Here is a 7,411-nt window from a genome sequence, read left to right on the forward strand (position 1 = left end):
AAAACATCCTTCCCCACCTTTTCCTTTTGGGTCTTTGTTATAATTCAAGATTCTGTTCAAACATAATTTCCTGCAGAACCTCCCCTGTTCCTCTCTCCTCTGGATTTGGTGCTCATCCTAAACTTGCCTATTTTACAGTCTATATCACACTCTACCTTGTCAGACACTCTACCACCCTACTTCCTAGAGACACATATATTCTCTGAAAGCTTCCTGAAAGACAGTCTCTTAAGGGCAAGGACTATCTTTCAAAGTAGTAGCACCAGTACCTAACATATATTAAGTTTTCAAATATTTGTGAAATGAACAATTAAATGAGAAATAACAATAGCTTAGGTTATTTTTGTCTATGATAGCTTTTCCACATATTCTGCCAAATGTAATCCTCACAATAATTAAGAGGCTGGAAGAAAAGGTATTGTTATTTGAAACGAGAGAAAAGGAAACTGAAGCTCAAAGTTTCCCAAGGACACAGTGTTACTATAATGACAGTCTCAGTATTTGAATCCAAGTCTTATTACTCTAAATCCTGGGCTTTCCCCATCATATCACATGCATAGGAATTATTAGACCAGGTTATAGAGAAAAGGCTTTGAAACCCAAGCACAGATATTTAGCCACTATAGACTCAAGAGTAAACATGACAACAGTCATGTTTCAGAACTGTTATATGAACCTTCCAGGGAATGAGCTGAGAGGTAGCAAAGTCCTTGAAAACAGCCTTACAGCTTCAACAATGAGAATCTAAGGGATAAATCCATCTTACTTTTTAAATAAAGAAACCATGAGATCCAGTAATATAATACATTTGGAGATGAAGCACAAGGGAAATCCAAGATGACTGCGGTTTTGTAATGTAGGCATCAACAGGAACTAGTAATAAGACTGACAGAAAGGTGTGGGCTGATGTTAGAAAAAAGTGGTTAAGTTTACAGCATTCAAAATTATCAAAGTAAAACTAAGCTGATTATCATGATTATCTAGGAATTGAGAAATCTGATTGAGAAGTTCCAAGACAGCTGCTAAAACTTCCAACGAGCATTTACAGAATGTCAACATATTACATTTAACCGGCATATAAAAGCAAACAGTGCATTTGTCTCTACATTGAAATTTGACCTGCAGAGTATTATTAAACATGATATGGCTGTTAGGCTTTTTTTCTGTTTTAGATTTCTTCCTGTCAGGTACCTCCTCTGCCCCCAACTTCGAGGCATCAAGCACAGCCACTGAGCTAAAATGCTGCCTCCTGCTACTAAATAGTTCACTGAATATCCATCCACTGGGGTAGCAGACAGCAGAAATCCTAACGTGTTACCATGCTTCTTAGTAATTGCTGATACTATCCCACTGCCAGTGAAGAACTTCATTCCAAAAGGCGGCACATGTGTGTGACCATATTTCCAAAAGGAAAGAGCATAACTCCGGGACTCTGCATATGGATGTGAGGGATGTGCCTCAAGAGACCCAAGCTTGAAAGGAAGATTATTAGGAAACGGTGGAGATGCCCAGAAGTGAAGACCTATGTTTGGTGGCCTTGACTTTACTGCCAAGAGCATCGGGAAGCTGCTTCAGCAGAGGGTGGCAGAAAAAGCAAGCGTCAAAAAACCGAGGCTCTGTGCTTGAGTGGGGGATCTGGAGCGTTACCCCTAAGCTGCTGCGACACTACAAGAGGATAAACATTCGGCGCTACCTAAATGGCGGAGAAGGCACCTCACACTTGTCTGGGGCTAGCTGACAGGTTGGGGGCTCGGCCTTCGCATTCCAGGTTGGGGGCGGGGAAAGGAGAGGCAGGAGCGGACCGGACGAGGCCAAGCGAAAGGTGAGGGCGAAAACACTTTGACTATCAGAGGCTCCTCTCCTCTCCTCAGGGGTCCCAAGAGCCGTAAGAGCGAAGAGGTCATTCCCAACCCCGTCATAGTCGCACCCGGACGTAGGCCCTTCTTACCCGCCGCTTCCCCTTCCCGCCGGCGCCCGCTCAGGCTCTGCGCGCGCAGTCGCGACCAGCACCGGCGCCGAGAGGGCGGGGGAAACCCGGCTGGGCCGACGAGGCGGAGGTGACTGGGCACAGCGGCCGGCCGAGGGCTGGAGGCGAGGCCAGGCCTGCAGAGGAGTGCCTCTCACTTGCCGCCGGCCCCGGTCGGGTCTGCGCGTGCGCAGTGTTCTAACTGCACAGCTGCACGTCCAAGCTCTTGCCTGTTGGGGCTGGCCGGCTCGACCGTTTCACTGCACCTACGTTCTCTCCATTCTTGTGGCGTCTCAGATAGCCAGCGAACCTCAGTGTTAAGGAAAGACAGAGACAAACCCCAGGGCTGCGCTTCTCTCTCTCTTTTTTTTTAACTTGAGATGTAATTGAGATGTAATTGACGTATAACTTTAGCTTCATGGGTAACAACATGATTCGATATTTCTATCTTCTCTTTATTCTTTACCATTCACTCAAATCATTTTCTTTTCTTTTTTTAAAGATTTTATTTGACAGAGACACAGCGAGAGAGGAAACACAAGCAGGGGGAGTGGGAGAGGGAGAAGCAGGCTTCCCGCGGAGCAGGGAGCCCGATGCGGGGCTCGATCCCAGGACCCTGGGATCAAGACCTGAGCTGAAGGCAGACACTTAAGGACTGAGCCACCTGGGCGCCTCTCAAATCATTTTCTAAGTTTGCCTAAGCCTGGCATTTGGATGGTTGCCTACTTTTGAGAACTCCAAACGTCTAGTTCTTTTCACTGTTGAACCTCATAATATGTCACATCCGTGGCTTTCAAATATTTTGATCCCGGCCAACAATGAACAAAAACATTCTATCTCAAACCCAATAATATCACATACATATATACAGATGTATATATCTGAAACAAAAATTTCACAGAACTATGTACTTACTGCCAACAATTCACTAAATTTCTATTTCTTCTTTTCGATTCATTACCAAAAAGTGCTAACAGGGACCCCTTGTCAGAAAAATTATTGTCCAAGACTCGGAAATGAGCAAAAGCGATTACTTGGGTGCCCTTTTAGTGTAAGGCTAGGCATTGTCTAGCAGACTTTGGAAGGATTTGAATCCATAAGGACCTATGACTTTCTATTGACGAAGAAGCTATTTTGCAAGAAAATGGGTATTTAAAATAATTCTTGTCCACTCTGTAGAAAAGATTACACAAAAAAACATTAAGTTAGGGGCGCCTGGGTGGCTCAGTCGTTAAGCGTCTGCTTTCTGCTCAGGTCATGATCCCGGGGTCCTGGGATCGAGCCCCGCATCGGGCTCCCTGCTCAGCGGGAAGCCTGCTATTCCCTCTCCCACTCCGCCTGCTTGTGTTCCCTCTCTCGCTGTGTCTCTCTCTGTCAAATAAATAAATAAAATCTTCAAACAAACAAACAAAAAAACATTAAGTTATATTAACCTACGGCATATTAAACCACTCTTCCCTCTCAACAAATTCAACATTCCTGATTCTTAGCAAAGTCATAACAGCATTCCTGTACCATTTTACTGGCTCCCTCATTAATTAACATAAATAACATTTTTGGTATGTGTTAATTTTATATTTCTATGACAGTCCTAATTTTACCTTTTGGGAAATTATACTTCAGCACCACTAAAATTAATTTCCCAATTTACTATTGGTTTGCACCCGGCAATTTGAAAACCAGTGTATATATCTGAGAGCAGAACTGCTGGAACATATGGCATGTACATCTTCAATTGCACTAGAAAATACCTCTTTTAGAAACTCTGACCGATTTACATTCCCACCAGTAGTGAATGAGTTCCCTTCCTCCACATCCTTGCCAACACTTAATATCATTAGATGTTTAAATTTTGTATAACCTGGTGAGTGTAAAATGATGTTTCATTTTGTTATAATTTACATTACCTGATCATTTATGAGATCAGGCAGTAAAAAGATGTTTATAAGATGCTACAGACTGAATTGTGTCCCTCCTCCCCCAAATTCATGTTGAAGCCCTAAGTCCCAATGTGATGGTGTTTGGAGATGAGGCTTTTGGGAGGTAGTTAGGATAAGATGAGTTCAGGGGAACGGGTCCCTCATGATGGGATTAGTAATTTTATAAAAAGAAATACCAGAAAACTTGTTTCCTTCCTCTCTCCCTTTCTTTCTCTTTCTCCACCCCTCCCACTCCCCTTGAACCCACTAACCCACTGTGCACAGAAGATGAGGTCAAGTGAGCACACGGAGGTGGTAGCTGCCTGCACATCAAGAGAGAAGCCTCAGAATGAAACCCACCTTGTTGGCACTTTGATCTTGGACTTCCAAGCCTCCAAAACTGTGAGAAATAACTTTGTTGTTTAAGCAACCCAGTCTATGATATCTTGTTATGTTAGTCTAAGCGGACTAATACCTAGCCAGCTAAGTTTCTTTTCCCATAAAACGGCTATTTATGTCTTTTGTCCATTTTTTCTATTGAAGTTTTTTAAAATTGATTTTTAAGAGTTTTTTTATTATAGGCACACTCATTTTATTGCTCTTCACTTTACTGTGCTTCACAGGTACTGCGTTTTTTTACAAATTGGAAGTCTGTGGCAACCCTCATCAAGCAATTCTCTTGACACCATTTTTCCAACAGCATTTGTTCACTTTGTGTCTCTGTGTCACATTTTGGTAATTCTTGGAATATCTCAAACTTTTTCATTGTTATTTTTATATTTGTTACGGAGATCTATTATCCATGAGTATGACTCATTAAAAACTCGGTGATGGTTGGCATTTTTTACCAATAAAGTATTTTTAAATTTTATTTTATTATGTTATGTTAATCACCATGCATTACATCATTAGTTTTTGATGTAGTCAATAAAGTATTTTTTTAATTAGGATATGTGCTCTTTTAGACATAATGCTATTGCACACTTAATAAATGACAGTATAGTTTATTTATTTGACAGAGAGAGAGAGAACACAAGCAGGGGGAGCAGCAAAGGAAGAGGGAGAGGGAGAAGCAGGCTCCCAGCTGATGTGTTGCTTAAGAAATTCTTCCTCTCTCCAGTGTTAAAAGATGTTATTTTATATTTTCTTCTAAAAGTGTTATAATGTTGGGGTACCTGGGTGGCTCAGTTGGATAAGCGACTGCCTTCAGCTCAGGTCATGATCCCAGGGTCCTGGGATCAAGCCCCGCATCGGGCTCCCTGCTCAGCGGGGAGACTGCTTCTCCCTCCCCCTCTGCCTGCCGCTCCCTCTGCTTGTGCTCTCTCTCTGTCTCTGCATCAAATAAATAAAATCTTTAAAAAAAAAAGAAATAAAAGTGTTATAATTTTACTTTTTACATTTGTCACTAGGAATCAATTTTTTTAAAGATCTTATTTAGTTGAGAGAGAGAGAGTGAGAGAGAAGCAGACTCCCTGCTGAGCAGAGAGCCCAATGTGGGGCTTGGTCCCAGGACCCTGAAATCATGACTGGAACCGAAGGCAGATGCTTGACTGACTGAGCTACTCAGGCACCCCAGGAATCAATTTTTTAAGTGGATTAAGATAGGAGTTCAATTTCTTTTTTTAATATGTATAACCAGTTATCACAACATTATTTATTTAATAGTTCATATTTCCCCACTAATCTGCAATGCCAGATCTCCCCTAGTTACATTTCCTTTAGGCCTGGGATCAATTCTCTATTCAATATCTTGGTCTATTCATCCATGCCCTACTGTTTTAATTACTATACTTTTGTAATAACTCTGGTAGAACAAGTTTCCGGCTTGTTCTTCAACAGTGTCATGGCTGTTCCTGGGACTCTTGGTTCTTCTACATGGATTTTAGAACTAGCTTGTCAAGTTTTACACACACATATACACAAGGTGGAGGTTCTATTAGAATTTCAATAAGTCTATAGGACAATTTGGAGAGAATTAATATCTTTATAACATTGGGTATTCTTGTCCATTAACAAAATTAAATTTTAGATTTTTTTTAAAGATTTTATTTACTTATTTATTTGACAGAGAGAGAGCAAGAGCAGGAGCACAAGCAGAGGGAGTGGGAGAGGGAGAAGCAGGCTTCCCGCCGAGCAGGGAGCCCAATGTGGGGCTAGATTTTTTTTTTTTATTTAAAAATTTTTTATTTATGGGGCGCCTGGGTGACTCAGTCGTTAAGCGTCTGCCTTTGACTCAAGTCATGATCCCAGAGTCCTGGGATCGAGCCCCGCATCGGGCTCTCTGCTCAGCGGAAAGCCTGCTTCTCCCTCTCCCACTCCCCCTGCTTATGTTCCCTCTCTCTCTGTCAAGTAAATAAATAAAATCTTAAAAAAAATTTTTTTTTAATTTATGTAATCTCTACACCCAACGTGGGGCTCGAACTCACAACCATGAGATCACGAGTTGCATGTTCTTCCCACTGAACCAGTCAGGGTCCCTTAAATTTTAGAAATTTTAGAAGTTTTATAACTTTACCCATAAGGGTCTTACATATCTTTTATTAAACTTACTCCTTTTTTAAGACTGTCGTTTATTAGCTGTGTGACTTTTGGCTATTTACACTTCTGTTTCTTCATCAATAAAATGTAATGAGTATCTACTTTCCAGTGGTTTATAAGTATTAAATGAGTTTATGCATATAAAGTATTTATACCATTTTTAGGAATAAACATTTAGCTATTGTTTTTCTTATTTATCTTGTTTTCACTGCTTGAGATAAGTAACAATGAACTTATAGTGGCTTGGATTTACCCAGTTGAATGATTTTCCTTCAATAGTGTTTTGCAGCCTGCCTGGATACAGAAAAGCAACCATTTGGATTGATCCAAGATTAAGGTTTTGCCACATAGATAGAGTGAAAAGAAAATGGGTCAAGGACCTTGAGGATTTTATGACAGTGGTTGAATGAACTGAAAGAGTCATTCTTTTTTTTTTAATTTTTTATTGTTGAAAGAGTCGTTCTTTTTTTTTAATTTTTATTGTTGAAAGAGTCGTTCTTTTTTTTAATTTTTATTGTTGAAAGAGTCATTCTTTGTTTTTAATTTTTATTGTTGAAAGAGTCATTCTTTTTTTTATTTAAATATTTTATTTATTCATTTTTGACAGAGAGAGAGAGAGAGACAGCGAGAGAGAGGGAACACAAGCAGGTGGAGTTGGAGAGGGAGAAGCAGGCTTCCTGCGGAGCAGGGAGCCCGATGTGGGGCTCGATCCCAGGATCCTGGGATCATGACCCGAGCCGAAGGCAGACGCCCAACGACTGAGCCACCCAGGTGCCCCTCTTTTTTTTTTTTTTAAAAGATTTATTTATTTGAGAGAGCGAGAATGAGAGAGAGAGAGAGAGTACATGGGGGGAGGGTTAGAGGGAGAAGCAGGCTCCTCGCTGAGCAGGGAGCCCGATGCAGGACTTGCTCCCGGGACTCCAGGATCCTGACCTGAGCCAAAGGCAGTCGCTTAACAAACTGAGCCACCCAGGCACCCCGAAAGAGT

At 41.4% G+C, this 7,411-nt stretch overlaps 1 protein-coding gene and 1 long non-coding RNA gene across 5 annotated transcripts in view; one reads left to right on the forward strand and one right to left on the reverse strand.

The window, feature by feature from the left end:
* Positions 1-2,129, reverse strand: part of LOC113928696 (intracisternal A particle-promoted polypeptide) — a 38,670-nt gene extending 36,541 nt beyond the window's left edge. For 3 of the 4 annotated variants that reach the window (XM_027604629.2, XM_027604602.2, XM_027604620.1), the window contains exon 1: positions 1,949-2,129. The gene's annotated coding sequence lies outside the window, so the exon portion shown is untranslated. Of the gene's footprint in view, positions 1-1,693; positions 1,835-1,948 lie in introns of those variants that run through there. The other variant, XM_027604612.2, reaches the window with a different exon arrangement.
* LOC113928721 lies at positions 1,778-7,087 on the forward strand. Its single transcript, XR_003521944.1, has 3 exons — positions 1,778-1,822; positions 4,171-4,287; positions 7,031-7,087. It is a non-coding gene; the product is annotated as an uncharacterized LOC113928721 (long non-coding RNA).
* The last annotated feature ends 324 nt before the right edge of the window (positions 7,088-7,411 follow it).

Source organism: Zalophus californianus, chromosome 4 (assembly GCF_009762305.2).
Source record: "Zalophus californianus isolate mZalCal1 chromosome 4, mZalCal1.pri.v2, whole genome shotgun sequence".
In the NCBI taxonomy this organism is placed as follows: domain Eukaryota; kingdom Metazoa; phylum Chordata; class Mammalia; order Carnivora; family Otariidae; genus Zalophus; species Zalophus californianus.